General features: G+C 35.2%; 1 protein-coding gene across 4 annotated transcripts in view; it reads right to left on the bottom strand.

Moving 5' to 3' along the window:
• LOC113229218 (cadherin-99C) overlaps positions 1–17,261 on the bottom strand; it is a 194,312-nt gene that overhangs the window by 124,234 nt on the left and 52,817 nt on the right. For all 4 annotated transcript variants that reach the window (XM_026462742.1, XM_026462741.1, XM_026462744.1 and 1 more), the window contains exon 2: positions 3,318–3,367. The gene's annotated coding sequence lies outside the window, so the exon portion shown is untranslated. The remainder of the gene's footprint in view (positions 1–3,317; positions 3,368–17,261) is intronic.

Genomic DNA, 17,261 nt, shown 5'->3' with positions numbered 1-17,261 from the left:
ACCTACTTTTGAAATAGTCTCGAAAGTCTCGTTTTTCTCAGGATTTTCCATACCGCACCGAATCTCGACTTTTTCCCGGGACTCTGAAACGCAGCGAAATTGAAAGCCCTATGCCAGGCGCACTACTTTCGTGATATCATAAAAATTATATATAATAAAGTATGTAATGCATAGCAATTGATAAGGATACCAAAGTGTAGTAAAACAAGTATGATAACTCCATACAAACGTAACAGCGTGTCTTGTATGTGTGCGCGCCCGCCGCGTGTCGTGTACGGACGCACACATTCGCATAATGTCGGTGCATTCGTGTCTTGCCGTGCGCCTTTCATTATAATGCGAATTTGTGTGTCAGTACAAGCCGTCTTATTATATATTTTGAATTAAGTAAATATACTTAAAACTGCATGAATAAAAATTCAACAAAAGCTCAACTATTTTACACAGTTAAAAATTCACTGGATTCGCGGATAACTTACTTTATTATATAGGATTAACTTGGATTTCCACAAAGTAACGCCTAAATTTGTATTTGTCGCTCGGAATGTCGTATATACATACTAGGCTCTTAATTATGTGCACAAAAGACGCCTTACGTCAAATTTGAATCACATAGGAACCACACAAGGTGTTCCACCGAACATAAACCGTGATTTACACCTTACAACACGAGTGCATCATATAAATAGCTCTGTAAAATGCGTTTTACAATACCACGATCATCGCATTTCGTAACAGAGCGAGTATTGCGATTTGCGACATAAGCACGATTTTGCATTCCAATCGCACGATTGTAACTTACGATTGGTGTAAGTCGCATTTTGCTACACCCAGCCCTACTATAAACCTATCACTGTTTTTATGAATCCTGAAGGTTCATATATTTTTATCAGAACGTTGTATATAGGTTAAGATTTCAGTTCAAACCGGATTTAACAAGTCGTGCGCCTGGTGATAAATGACACGTCTGTCCATAGGAGTCGCAGTGCCACTTAAGAGCTTTCAATCGCAATTATCTGGGGGGCATTGCCACGGCGCCATTCACCCTGAGACATAAGTTGTCAAGTCCCTTATGTCTATAATTACACCAGCACCCTAAAGCGTGAAACACACAGAGAGCAGCGGGTGTTGGTCGGGCGCGAGTCGGGTCGGGACAAATAGATGACAGTATAGAAAAAGTAAACAAACCTGTTTGGTTAAAATTCTATAGCAATCACTTAATAAATCGAATAAATAACACTTTCACGTTTATTTCGAAGATTTCGACTTGATATCTCATCACCTTTTCCAACAATATTCATTTGAATGACATCGTAACATCGTATCTGAAAAATAGTAGTCCAAAAGTGAGGTTATTTTTCATGTATACTTCTATGACTTGTCTATGGTTGCATAGTGCTGCACGAAAAAAAAACATTCCGTTCATTCAATTAAAGTTTTTGTAATCGATTGGTAAATCGAAAATTTCAATCGCTATCGAACGAGTGTCTATTACATGTAAGTGTAAATATTTGAAGGATTTAAAATTAAGATTTCGGAAATTTTAAATATGTGCTTTTATAGGTTATGTTATATTTTTACTATTTATGTAAGGAAAACCGCTAGTATGACTCAATTAAACAAATCGATTCATTCAATTAATTAATCGATTTTTAGTTTGCATTACAATTGGCCTTCACTCAACCGTCTATGGTCAGGTCAGTGTTGTTTGTTTACTTTTTGTTTGAAATGAATTGAAACGAAGTATACCTGCTTCCCTGGACGATTTTTTTCACAAGGAGTTCTACTGCTACTTATTTATTTATTTATTACGTAAGAAATACGTCCCTTACTCTACCAAATAATTATACACGTGTTAGTTTCATATTTATATTAGCAATTTTCCTTACATATACTTGTTTTCGATTTTTATTTTAATCTAATTCTTAGGTTTTCGCGATAGCTACATATTGTAACTGTTTAGGAAATTTAAATCGCGTACATTTCTTTTTTTTTTCTTCAAATAAATAAACGTTACGGCCTCTTTACAGGTCCCATGGCCATGGCGAAATGACTATTTTCTTGTTTTGTTTTAAGTTGGCAGTTGGGTGGATAAAGATGAATAGAACAAGAAGACATACTGCGAAGACTCCAAATAACTTGTTAAAGACAGGGGGATATTGTCATTATAGGACTACAAAATTATTGGCTTCATTTTCAAAATAAATAACTTCTCTTAAGTACATACTTATACTACACAGTAATTAGTTATAATTATTTTTATGACCTATGGCATTCCCCAGTAATAAATATTCGAATTTAATAGAGTATCGTAATCAAATAATTACAGGATTTTCTGCCAAGGCTGGACAGTGCTTTCAATACGAATTTTTTTTTGTATGTCAGTTACTACCTAAAAATGTATCTTGTATTTATTTGTAAGTCAATGCTTGTAATTGATATTTCAAATACTTTCGTGTGTCCGAATAGTGGTAATGATTGTGCTTTTAACCGACTTAAAAAAGGAGGAGGTTCTAAATTCGACTGTATTTTTTTTGTATGTTTGTTACGCGATAACTCCGGCCGAATTTGTGAACCTATTTTGATGCTTTATTTTTTTGTTGGAAAGAAAGTAACTCCATATTAGTCACTTTAAATTTGAAGAAAATATTCCACCTCTAAGGGGGGCAAACTAGGGGTTAAATCCGGTTCGCGCACTTACCGGTAACCGATTTCAATAAAACTTGGCAAATAGATGTAATTCCACGTACCTACTTTTGAGGTCGGTTTTTTTAGAATTCTGTACTGAGATTATATATTTGTACGTTTCTATTTTTTTTTTAAATAGAAACTTAAAAAGTATAGTGCAATACAATTTATTTGGTATTTTTTCAGACCTTTTTAAACAACTTAAAAAAAGGAGAAGGTTCTCAATTCGACAGTTAGTTTTTTTTTGTATGTATGTTACGCGATGACTCCGGCTTTTATGAACAAATTTTGATGATTCTTCTTTTGTTGGAAAGAGGATACCTCAGTGGTGGTCCTATTTAAATTTATAGAAAATATTCCGCTTCTACGGGTGGCAAAGTAGAGGATGAATGACTTTTGAGGTCGATTTTTTTAGAACTCTGTACTGAGATTATTAGCACTATAAATGTCATTTTAAGTCTTTATTCTGACAAAGAAGCGTAGGATGTGGGGCAATCTCAAAAGCAGCAACGCCCTTTGCTTTATTAACTGAGCATTCTTCCATATAGATTGACGATTAAATGGTCCCATTATGTTCTTATGGTTAGAAACATGTTTGTTTGCATAACAAATTTACATTCTGGACTCACCTTAATGTCGTTTGTGGTTTGGCTTCATAGTCGATCAGATATTTTTGTATCTGTAAACAATGGAGGTAAGATATTAGTTTTAACATTCAAGATCTTTTATTACGAGCAAGAAGAAACGTTGATATTCCTTTGTCATATTCTACCACAAATGTCTTCATTTCTTTTAAGCGACTTCAATCGGGCTGTATTTTTAATTATGATTTTTTTTCCATGTTACAAGATTACTCCAATATTTGTAAACATTTCAATTATTCTATTTTTTTTTGGTCCCATTCTAATTTGAAAAAATATTTCACCTGCAAAATTGGATAATTAGGGAATGAATCCGGTTTATTGGATTTTATTCACTTTGCGTCAACCGATTTCGGTAAAACTTGGCAATCACATGTAATTCCACAAATTTTTGAGGTCGGTTTCCTTTTTTTTTTAAAAAAAAAAGTTATAATTATATCATTGACTCCTTCTTAAAACAGTTTATAGTATAAATAAGGTCTCTCAAGCATAAAAAGGAGGAGCTAGCTACATAAAATTAAACCAAGTAGGCAAACTTAAAATGTTTCAAGCTGATTTCTTGCGGTTTAAGCTCTAAAGTCAGGCTTGCTATGGTGTTGTCCAATCTCCGATAGGAGTGGAACCCCAAGAACAAAAAGAATAAGTAAAGAAATTCATAAAATCCGCTGCCTCGATGTGTATCTTAGTTGGTAGAGCTGCTTGCTTGCCAGCTCTAGTTTGGCATACAGGCGCAGGTTCGTGTCTTGTCAGATCCAAGGAACTTTTCTTTGTATCAATAAATTTTAACAAACTAATGGTAGTAATTTCACAAAAAATGAATGTAAATCATAGAAGTAAGTGTCATGATATACAATAAAATTAAAACCATTTGACAGCCAGCCAGCCAAATTAAAATAAAGATTATTAAACTGCTTATTCCTTGGGCCGGTTCCCTGCTAAGAACGATTAAGAAAAATCTAGAAATTGCTCTTTGTAAACATATTTAGTTATATATTTTCTTTTATATTTTGTAATTTTATGTTTGCTATTGCACCTAATCCACAAAAGGGCAATCATAACGGCAACTACTTGACTATTGACAAAGAGTTATCTCGGTTACTGTACCTCAGTTTCAATCCAAACAAGAAGATTTATTAGGGCCGATTTCTCTCATAAAATATGTATAATTAATGTCAACAAATAACTGTCAAGCCAAAGCCATTGAGTAAAACCTAGTAACAGATTGAAAAACATGTGGATTCCACAAATAGCAAAATTTATTGCTACCGTGTCAATAGAATTATCCATAAACTCAAAGAAATAGCTTTCATGCCTTTTGAGGCGTTAGATGGAATTAACAGGAATGCATGGTAAGGTTTTTGATCGCGAACATTCGATGTAAATCAAACTATTTCACGTCAAGATGGAATGTAGAGCGACTAACGATTATGCGTCGCACATCTCTTAAACGCTTTTATGGTCTGATGGTTTGAAAAAGAAGCTTGGTGAACATTAAATTCTAATAGTATTAGATAAGTTATAATATAATACGGCCATAGATATGTTGAACGACTATGAAATTAGCACTTTCTGATCTCATTTTAACGATTCTTATAATAATGATATAATAATAACGCATACACTCATAGCCGCGCACTAGGGAACCGCGCACAAATTACACCCAAACTCATGAGAAAAATAAATGTAGGCCATACTAATATTTTTCCCGGCCCGGGAATCGAACCCGGGACCTTTGCGTGCAGACCAGCATGGCAACCGTTCGGCCACAGAGGCGTTAAAACAAAATTGAACTTTAGCTATCATTAACAAAATCGTGCTTACCTAATCTCGTTACGATTTCATTTCTCCGAAGTAATTAGCGCAATAAGTAATTACCGACTTACACATTAAAATAGGCAGACACCTTGTATCTTTAATAGTCGTGATCTATTATATATTTAATGGTATGTATCTTTAATGGTAGTTATCTGTCAAGTTGTTTAACAAGCATTTGGATTAGTAAAAAGGTCGACAGCTGAATGTGCAACTTCTAAAGGTGGCCACACACAGCCCGTGATTTTACAGATTTCCTCGCACGACTGATGACCACCGATAGCCACACCGACCGCATCCTTTCTTATTAGTAATTAACCAAAATAATGGACTGTGAGATACCGCCTTTACGTAATATAAAAATCAAGTGTAGCCCATCTTCAATTGCTTCAGTTGTACCAAGCACAAGTCCGGTCGTGCATGGAGTACCTTTGGGATGGCTCTGCTACATACCAACTGGCCACGCAACATTGACAACCGTGCCAAAAGGCTTATAGGTGACTCGGAATTAGTGGAGGCGGAGCTGCAAACCCTTGAACACCGCCGGAAAATTGCCTACTTATCGGCATGTTGCAGGATATATCATGGGAGAGTGTGTGATGGAATTATACGATTTAATTCCGCCTTCCCCTTTCCATCACCGGGGGACTAGACGTAGGCTTGGGTTCCACCCCTATTTGTGGATATTCCAAAGATTCGCACGAAGCGTTACGTTTCTACATTTATAAAGCGAACGGCTATGGAGTGGAATTCTGTGCCTGCAGACTTGTTCCCTGAACGTTATAACTTGGGTCTTTTCAAGGCGAGAGTAAATAGGCATTACTTAGGTGTGCAAACTCCATCGTCGACCTCATCGTCACTTTCCATCAGGTGAGTGATGGAGGTCATTTGACCTTACATTTTACATTTTAGCACACTTGCATTTTATTAAAAAACCTTTCAGTAATCAAATCAATAGTATAATTTCTCCATTATCTACTTATAAGAACAAAAAACAATAGCTCGGGAAATCCAAGACAAACTTATTAATTATCCAAGATAAATAACAACGTCTAAAGTAAATGTTCCATTATTCCCCTAGCAGGTATATGACATAATGGTAAAGTGTTAAATCGGTAGCGACTGCCATCGAGCATCCATGGCGACCACGTAACTAATGTTTATGTATAGTTAACAGTACAGGATCAAGAATACTTCAAACTTGATACAAGATTTATTTCCTATGTGCTGTTTACGATAAGAACGGTCGAAAGTGGTCAGCTTGATGTAAGTAATCCTGAATGTGCAAAGTCAGTGGTACGTCAAGCTTGACACTAAAGATTAAGAGCGATTACGCACGACGATATTTAGCAGCGATGCAGTCGCTAATCGTCTACCTTTACATACGTGCACGATTTTAAACAGCAATGCAAACGCGATGCAAGCCCGCGACTGCATCAATATAAACGCGCGATTGCATCGCTACACCAGCCTTCGTAGCATGTCTACGCATGATAGTCGCAACGCGCGCGATAAAATTGAAATAAGCACGCGCTATTATGATTATCATATTATGATTATTATACGATTGAGACAGCCAATAGCGCGCGCTTGTTTCAATTTTATCGCGCGCGACGCGACTATCATGCGTAACCATACTACGGGGGCTGGGATATACATAGGCGATTGCATCGATGCTAATAATGCCCTCTTGCAATAAGAACGAACCAAACTCCAAGCGTTAAGATTGATGAACTGATTACAACCACTAGTTACCTGGCGACAAATTGTTTGCAAAAAATATTAACCATCAAATAAAAAATTTATTAAGTTTTTTGTTTATTGCATACGATATTTATTATGTACAAAATTTCGTTTGCTTTGTCCGATCACGTTTTGTCACGAGTTCAATGACCAAAACCATAGCCATAGCATATTATAGTAGTACCCGAGTTTGTGGAAACAGAAGCTCGGTGTATACATTTTATTTATGTTATTTTCTTAGCTGCTTCGGGTAAAAAGGATGGGCTTGTACATGCTTGCACGTCTCTTGAGTTTTATGTATACGTGAAAATATGCAGGCAAAATTTATTATTGGTCACTTCTAAATTCAATAGGTAGGTACTAAATTTATAAAACAATAGACAACAATTAAATTTGTATTGAATTGATAGTCAATTATTTTTTGTGAAATTACTCCACTAATTTGTCATAATTATTAACACAAAGATCTAAGACTTAGAAAAACATCCTTCGATCAAGCCGGATTCGAACCGACCGACGTCTTCTAGCAAGCCATGCCAGACGCTATGAGAACTAAGCCGCTGAACGAACCAACGGACCTCACGAATTCTTCTATGTGCTTATTGTCGGATCTTTGCATTTGGTTTTCAACGACGTAGAATAGACAAATGTTATTATAGATTTTAAGACTTTCGTGATTAATCATTAATTACAAGTTTCTGTACCACAGTATGATGGCTGATTGGATGTTTAGTTTCTGAACACTGACAGTTCATTAAATTTAAATAACAATACAAAATAACAGATCGGATAATTAGCTCTCAACATAACCAAACAAATTTATGTGCACGCAAAAAATTTTAATTAACTACTCAAATACGTGTACGTACGTATAATACGTACATATAATTCTAAAACAGCGCTACTACTGGGATCTCGGTCGAGGATTCGTGATCTCAATTACGACAATAACACGAACGTACGAACACAAACAATTGCATGCAAAAGACTTAAACCCAGTAAAATATAATGCATCTCTTTTTGACATTTATCTAACATTTAGGACACAATAAGGGTACGAGAAAACGTGATATGCGATGTAGAATGCGAGATGGTTTATGAAATATAGGTAAAAGGTAGGAACCTCAAAGGTATCTCGATGCCGAAGCAATAATACTTCATGGAAAACGAGCTTTCCTCCGTGGCTATTATGTTAATTACAGGCACATGGGACTAGTCATTAGTCAAGTTATATCTCAGAGTGGCAGACGCAGTGGCAGTGCCCCTCAGATCTTTGCGATTTAAAGCTCTGAGTGGCACTGCAACTGCTATGCGCAATCGCTTACCTCAAGGCGTACCGACTTGTTCGTCCCGTCACTAGGTAACATAACAAAATCTGTTTTATTTTTGTTATTTTATTTTCATTGTTTATTTTATTTGTGAATTTTAGTTAATTTAATTTCGTGTAAGCATAACATGTGTATTAACTCCGTATTTAGTGAATATCATCTAACCTAGAGAAGGTCTGGAAGAGATTGTTATCTAGCAATAAGATCGAGGGAAGTACCTATCTTTTGTTTTGTTTTTTGTTATATGTTTATTCTTTGTGTGCAATAAAGAATATTTGTGCTGTATAGAAGCGTGCTTTGGATTCCCTTCAGCTTCAGGATGGAAACGTAGCATTAGAGACCCATATCCATCAACTTCATGATGGTGTTGAAAAATCATTCTTAACGCTTTCGATAATAGGAAAATACTTCAGGAGGAAGACCATTATCGTTTGTTAATTCACCCAAGAGTCGTCTCTTACACGACGTCTTTCCGAAGGACATGGTAAGAATTTTGAAAAACAAAAATTGTAGTGGATGAAACAAAAACATCGCCAAGGTCATATAGCAAGCAGAGATTCTAGATATGTCGTAGATAGGTCGTAACGGTGTTATGCGAAAAAATTCAATAAATGTCAACCATATTAACAAGACAATAAAGACAAAGCTTCATAAAACGTAAGTAAAAGTGTATGTATATAAAGAGTTATGATTTATTTACGTCTTGTAGACATATTTCTATTTAAACTCATACGCAAAACGCATTGGAGTAGATATATTCATAATTTCACTCTTGAATGCTCCTGATGAATTTCTTACATGACGCAAACTCGTGCTTTAGTTATTTCCTTAACTATTTGAGCTAAGAACGTGATTATTGCATTATTACAATCATGACCGTCCTAAATTACTTTTACGGTACATTTCATTCCCATAAGAAAAAAATGTGCGGCTTAATTTGTAAACAGAATTAGATAAAGATAATATTTCTTTAAAATAAGGCGTGAAACACACTCCTCTTGCCTTAAGAAATATTACGACACGCGTTCAAAACCGAAGATTACTAAAAACATAGGTAACGAATAAACCGACAGTTACACAGTAGAAAAAATATCCACCAACATCTTACATATTATTATTACCGTTTAATTACCCTTTTAAAACTTCAAATGTCAGTCATTTGGATTATAAATTTGTTTTACTCATAAATGACACGAAACTTTTTGGTAATTTTCAACTAACAGCCTTGGAGTTGCGCATGCAAATTTATAATTATCACCTCGTTTTTGTTTTGAACACTAATGATAAGTATGGCAATTAATTTGCCGAACGGTAAACTCAACATTATACATGTTAGGTCGCAGGGTCAGAATAGTGTAATGACATGCGATATATTATTGCAGTTACGGTGATTAATCTTTTATGCTACAGCTGCTATGCTATGAACCCTGACAGATGAGACTGATGTACAATGTGTAGAAGGTAGAAATGTATGCGATAGGTCACACACCATTTGCATACAGTCTCCAAGATTATTTTCGTTTAAATTAGAAGCAACTTCTTTCGCGCGAATTTTTGCCGCTAACATGTATCTTATAGCTAAGATAATTATCTTCTGTAATTACAAATGTTCAAATTTAAATTTAATAAGAACTATAGAATTTTATCTGAATATAGCGTGAAAAATGTATTTGCGGTCTCAATTTTATATACTACGTAAAGAGATCGCGAAGTGTAGGTATTGAGGCGTCGAGCAGACAGGAGTTGCCCTATTTCTGCTTCTACAATTCAAGTGCATCGAATTTCCAGTGTTCACGGTTAACGTGAAGTACGCGAGTAATGCGTGCAACGTTGACAAGTACGTGGTTACCTTTAACCGGTCATCGTAGGTCATCGTATAACAACCAAGATTTTGTATCGGCCAACAGACAGTTTAGAACATGTATGTTAATTAAAGGGCATAAAACTTTCTTCATTTCTTAATGTTGATTTACATGTGAAGCTTGATCAAGCTTGGATACGGCTATTAAATGTAATGACTTTATTACTGTGTAAGATGAATGCGATAGATTTAACATAATTTGTGTCAGGCATGGAGTATTTCGTAATGATAAAGATGATAAATTTGCTTGAAAGATATAAGCGATTTGAATACTATAAAGTATGGTCAAAATTAGCCGAAATTATTATGCTTTATGTATACAGACGAACAAAATTTGATAAAGGGGGTCACCAGACTTATACAGAAGGAGTCGCACTAAGCCCCTATATTACGCGACGCGTTAGTAGGCGTTGTGACACATAAAGACGATAAGGTAAAACATACTACGAACTACGGCGAATTCAAAAGGAAAACGAAGTCAAAGGAAATAAAAGTACGCCTAAGGTACTCGGACATTACCACGGACATAGATATTACTGTCCTCTGGAAACGACTCCACTTATCAGTAACTCTAGAAACGGTTATGTGTAACTCACACAAACATGATTCCTATTAAAATGAGGTAGAGGTTTCAAAAATTAACTTCAAATGTCAATGTTTAAATGTAGAAGTTTCTGTTTTGTTCATCTGCAAATAATACTTCGTGTTTGTACGAGGTTTTCAGAGCGACGCGTTCTCAGGCTCTTATCCGTTCATCGCTTTAAAAAAGAAATGGAAAACGCTATTCTATTCCCTAGTTTATAAAACCACATTTACATTAAAGTGCGATTGTCTAGCAGTATAGGATTACGGTGCGAAAGTAGACATTATTAGTGGGACATAAAATAGGTTATATTCGACATTTAGCGGGTAAATGGGATGTTTTGCGTAGAAACAGAATTACGCTGTGGTCAGGTTTCCTAACGGCGCTAGAAATGTCGAGCTTGGCATAATTGTATTGCGACAAGAGTGAGAATAATACCTCTGTAAATGAGCACGTTGCATTGTAAAGTTATTACGAGTGTAATTTTACAATTTCAAAAACATTAATCTTGAGAATCAGTCAAATAGTATCCCTAAAGTAATTGGCCAAGATTAAGTAGACTACAAGAAACGTTACAACGAAATATCCCGGACACATAATTCGAGTCAACTTGCATTTCCAGTATTAAATGCCCTAATCTTAAACAATGTTGATCTTGACTTCAATTTATTAGTATTATTTTGACAGTCTAGTTATTATTAAAATTTACCCATTAAACTATCACCGAATTAAATTACTGACTGGCTTATTAAATCCATATACCTATGCATGCCCATGTAATATTATCGAAAAAGAAACAAGTTACACTTGGTTTAGTCTGTCGAAGTGCATGTGAGTGAACGCTTAAATATACCTTCAATATTTGTATGTGTAATGTTTGGCCGGACACAGTGAAACTATACTTATTTTGTACATGTCAACTTCTGTACAACCTCTGTTTCCACAAATGAATGAATTATGAAAGTGATTTAAAAGAATTGTCTATTTTGAAATTGGTATAGTAAACGTCATTTCCGTAATTACTAGTTGAAAATTTGAATTAATAAAACCGGAAAAACTATTTCTTCGATGATATCAATATTTTATGTATTCTATCCCTTTGAGAATAATAATGCAAGATAATATATAGTTACTAATTTTCAATACAGTACCAGTAGGTACCTACTCGTTTGTTTGGTATTTATTACACCATGTAACACATGTTTGTTTCTGTGTTATCAACATCAATTTCTAATTCGTCATAACATAAAAACACGAAAAAAAATGATGTTGTTTAACTTTAAGTCGTGCGCCTGGTGGTAATGCACGCCTGTCCATAACATTTGCAGTGCCACTCGGTGCTTTAAATCGGAAAGATCTGAGAAGCTCTGCCACTGCGCCAGTCACCCTGAGACATAAGTTGACAAGTCCTATGTATCTGTAATTACACCAGCGCCCTTACCCTTCATAACCGTAACACCGTAATGTTCACATTACTGCATGGCGGCAGAAACAGGTAAGGTGACAGTACTTCTCTGCTGTTACTAAAACTGTAAGTCCAATTCCAATTACGGTATATATATTACTTTTGTACGAGTGATGTTTAGAGATAAATTTTTCCTGTACTCCCTTACTTACTTATGTATATCAGAAAATATTTACAGTATACAGAAAAAAAAAACTTGATTTATATTCGCTAGGTGGCGGCAAAAAAGTAAATAAAAAAAACGGCATCAGAAGCAGCATCATGATAGGGTATATATATTTTTATCGGTTAGGGCGCCATCATTACAACGACCCCGGTGACGTGGGCAAACAGTTATCATTGTGAGCGTTAGATGAGCAGCAGGACCTGCTACCAATCCTACCAGGTTCCTTTGAGAGACTTTTCTAAATTGGTTCTAGTCCCGATAGCATTGGATAGTATCACAAAGTTAATTTCGTCGTTCTGTTCCGCACTTTAAGACGAGGTAATTAGTACAGTTAAGTGGCACAATATTATAATCGTTTTACGGAACAACCGTCTTATAAATATACATGAGGTATAATCGAATATTAATTTACGAAGGTATAAAACATAATTACACCAATTCGATAGACATCAAGGCCAAAATATGTAAAGCAATAACAACAGGATTATAAATAACCGTAACAAAATTTCTAAGACATTATTGGTCATGAATTGCCTCAAATCATCGGTTCGATCAGTATAAAGTGCTTATAATTAAATTCAAGAACGACAGGCGACCAATTTGGGAAGGAAGTCGAGATCGCAGATATGGAAATTACTTTTATTAGAGACTAAGCTTAAATTCACAACTACTGGAATTCCAATCTCATACATTTTCTTAAGGAAAATGTACTTTGAGGGAATGAAAACCCTATATCGACGCCTTATTTTCTCAAACTCGTATCTAATAAAGAGTGATTAATCAGGAGATGGCAAAACTTTATATTTCTTATCAATTTAGATGCAATATTAACTTAACAATTTGGAAGCCTGCAAAATTTGTATATATACAATCCATTTTTTTTTTACATTTCTGTAACTTTGTGCTTTAATTTACGAGTTTGAGAAAGTAAAACGACGATAAACTAGATGCGCCAACAGTCTGCCTGCATCTTTATCACTTGAACTGCTTTTATCGTGATTTCATCACTAAAATTTGAATGTATGTGTTACGTCAAATTCGAATGGACAACAATTTTAAAGGCTCAATTGATGCACCTTTAAAAAAAATTACCAAAACATTATTGAATAAAATTTTTAAAACTCAGCAATTATCACAGTTCCGGGCCAATAACGAATATCCAAACATATAATTTAAAATATTTCGATTTGCATTTAATTTATGTGGCATTAAATAATGAAATCACGAAATCCACTGTAAAATCTTAGATATGGAAATTATTTCCATAAAACATGTCAACAACTTTGAGAGTGTTGTCACACTTTTGGTGGCAGAGAATGGCATTTCCGATGCATATTGTGTAGGCGATTTGTTAATTTGTACGTATAAATCTGATTTGATGACTCAAAAAAGGTAGAAGTAGTAAAAAATTTGAAACTTTTTGGTCAATTCTTACAACCAACATATGATCATCAATGTGGTCGACTATGAACGATGGATTGAATTCTTCTTAAAACAGACCATATCTGCTTTGATTATGGAAAGAATATTAAAATTGGCAAACAATTATGAACACTTCAATAGACCGGTTTAGTGTTCTCGTAATGACGACAACGCAAAACGAAACTTTTTCGCGGCAACCAGTCAGTCCATTTCCATACACCGTCGCCTAATAATGGTCTCGTCCAATGCAATCCATTCCCTATTGTCGCCTTTCTTTCATTTCTTTATTTTTGCCTTTGCGAGTTTTTCCGTCTATCTCATCGATTGCCCACCCACAACTTCTACGCCCAATGAATGCATACACCAATTCCAAACCACTAAAAAAAGTAATTGCATGATCAAATTCCAAATTCTTTTTGTTCATTTTTCAAACCATCCCAAAAGAGGCTCCGTGACGAAGATCAAAAATCTATAGTCCGTAATCATTAGCTTTTATATGAGTAAATCATCAAGTGTGCCGGACCGTTATGCGTACAAAAACCCGTAGTGGGTCAATGGCACAAGATCGATTCAAGCTCGTATCTCTTACACATTGGGATACAAATTCAGTACGTACGAAATAGTTTTTGCCTTCATATACAAAATTAATTTATTATTTAGTAGCAATAAAGCTCCTCGTGAAAGAGTTCGTCCGGGAAAGTACTACTACCTTACCTAATTTTGCCGCGAAGCAGTAATGTGAGCATTACTGCATTTCGGTTTTGAAGGGTAAGGGTGCTAGTGAAATTACAGACACATAGGACTTGTCAACTTATGTCTCAGAGTAACACGAGCGCAGATTCAAAACTCTGAGCGGCACTACAGCTTGAACAGGCGTGTCGCTTACCACCAGGCGCACGACGCCCGTACGCCGACGTTGTACGTCCCATCACTAGGTATCACAAAAAAAATCTAAATAAGTTCCAATTTTTTTGAAACTCGTAGGGACGCATTATTTTCTTTGGATTATTATAAAGGTGCGTCGCGGCGCTTTCAGTGTCAATAACTCTTACAGCTTCTCATAATTTTTTAGTGTCTCTTAAAACTAAGAATTATTAATACGAATTGCAGGCTCATTAAAATTAATTAAGGTTTTTAAAATATAACTATCCCTTTCACGCACTACTAAAATACAACTTCGAGGGAGATGCAATTATTTAAATACCCTACTTTAAAAGACCGGTTTTTTATAGTCCATTACTGGTTTGCATGCTAATTGATTTGCAGAAATAACGGCTTCGCCCTTTTATGACATATGCGTCGTTAATGAACATGTATTAAATCTAGGGACAGAAAAGAAGAATTGTTATTTTCTTACCTGTATTGAGATCAATGTGCATTTTCTGGGCATGAGCAGCTTATTGTTCTACTTAGTATTAATGTTTTAATTACATTTGTCCACAATTTTGCCCTCCTTGTCAAAACTAATGCATTTGAATTTTGGTAACTTTCGAGATATTGGCACATAAGTTTTTTTTCTTTAAATGATGTCAATTATTTACTGATTTTGCTCAACAGTAAAACTGAAACTAAATAAGAAACTAATAAATAAGGTATAAGAAAACGCTTATATGGGGTTGTATAGTGTCTTTTTGAAGACTGAGTAAAATGATATTTGTAGGGTTGCCAGTTTCACAAAATTTTTAATAGTCGTGTGGTAGTTGTCGGCAATTTTATCGATAGAATGTGAAAGAAAGTAAAATTTCGCCAAAAATGTTTGAATTTGACGTTCTAATGTTTACAAATTGCGTTATTGGCTTCTGTATACTTATTTTGACAGTTGGCCTACAAAATATATCGAAATCAATTTTCGTTCATATACATTTTAATAAAAACAGGCAGATTTGAAAATTTCAAAATATGTATGTCTCCTTGTATTTTTAAGACACATGTAGACGGTTCTAAATGATGTGTGTGTTAGTACGAATTTACAAAAATTGACAATGCAAATAAACCTGTTCTCACCACTTGGACGAATAATGGGCCGATGATGAGTCAAATGAAACAAGTTCTGTTATTTATTTATAAGCGTGACTAAAATTCAGTCGGTAGTCGATACAATATTTGTTTACTGCACTCACTAGCTGCTTGCAAACGGACAACACTTTTGTGCAACGAACTGTCATTTTACTCCGTCATCGAATACGGCAGACTAACGTTTCGCTGATTCCAGAATGTTAATAACGTAATTTCGCTAAAAACAACGATTATGTTAATTATGATAAAGTCGGTAGAACTCTTTTCAATAAGAAAAAAAAATCGCTGTGATTTTCCAGTGAATTTTACATGCAACACCAAACTGATACGTGTCACTTTAAATCATAAAATATGCCTACAAATAAATTATGTAAATAAATACAACAGAATCAAAGCTCTTAATCTCAATTCACCATCACGTGAGTAGAATATAAATAACCAAGTGTAGGGAACATTCGCGTCGCATTGTAAACTATTTAATATAGAGGCAAATGAACTCTGGACAATAGCAATTTACATATAAAACTGCTGTAGCTACTAAAGCCTTACAACTACTATATTTAGTCGTTTAGTACTTAAGTTTTATTAGCTTTATTTAATTATACAAAATTCATGTGTTACTCACTGAGTACAGGTGTCTTGCAAGGTAAGATTTTTGGGCCCTTAAAGGAGTTGGTGCCAGACAAGACGAAGTGACACCCAAAAATTTTTCGATGCTATACGAATTCAACTTGGTTTTTTTTATTTGATAATGAAAACAGATATTACTAGTAATGAAATATGGGGCCCAAAACACAATCAACTAACTTCGCTCGATAAAAGTAATACCTAAAATTTTAATTTTTTCTACATTCATCTACGGAAAAAACTAGTTTCGTTCGTTTGTTTGTTTTTAGAGATATGTCAATGAAATTTTGTCTCCCGTATTCTGTAATAAATTCATCAGGGGACAGTGTGGTTATTTTACAGTAAGAGAGAAATTTCTAAAAGGCAAATGTTCAAATATCGTGTAATGAATTTGTCCGTGAAAAAGCAGTGGTAGCCTAATAGTTTGACCTACTGCCTCTCAAGCAGAGGCCGTGGGTTCGAATCCGGGCTCGCACCTCTGACTTTCTCGGAATTTATGTGCGAAATTTAATTTGAAATTTACCATGAAACCTACACGTCGAAGATGGTTCACAATCCTCGAAAAACGTGTGAAGTCCCCAACCCGCACCGGGCCAGCGTGACGGTATAGGCCTAAAAACTTCGCCTGACAGGAGACCCCTGCCCAACAGTGGGAAATTTCTCCACATCTATCTCACACGCTTCCGAACCTATCCTTCAACCTACCTAAGCAACTACAATACCGTTCCGCTTTACGTGAATTATGATGTTCTCCAATTTTCGTAGATCGTTTACATACATTTCAATGTTAGCCTAGTGACTATAAAAAACAAAGAGATAAGATTCTCTCCCTGAATCGATTCAAGGTTCCCCTTATCTTGATTCCTTCAAACAAAGTGTCAAGGATCACTTCCTCAACTCCTAAGTTCT

Source organism: Hyposmocoma kahamanoa, unplaced genomic scaffold, assembly GCF_003589595.1.
Source record: "Hyposmocoma kahamanoa isolate Upper Pololo Valley unplaced genomic scaffold, ASM358959v1 296, whole genome shotgun sequence".
NCBI lineage: Eukaryota > Metazoa > Arthropoda > Insecta > Lepidoptera > Cosmopterigidae > Hyposmocoma > Hyposmocoma kahamanoa.
The sequence above is the reverse complement of the archived record's forward strand: the minus strand, read 5'-3'. Positions and strand labels throughout refer to the sequence as shown.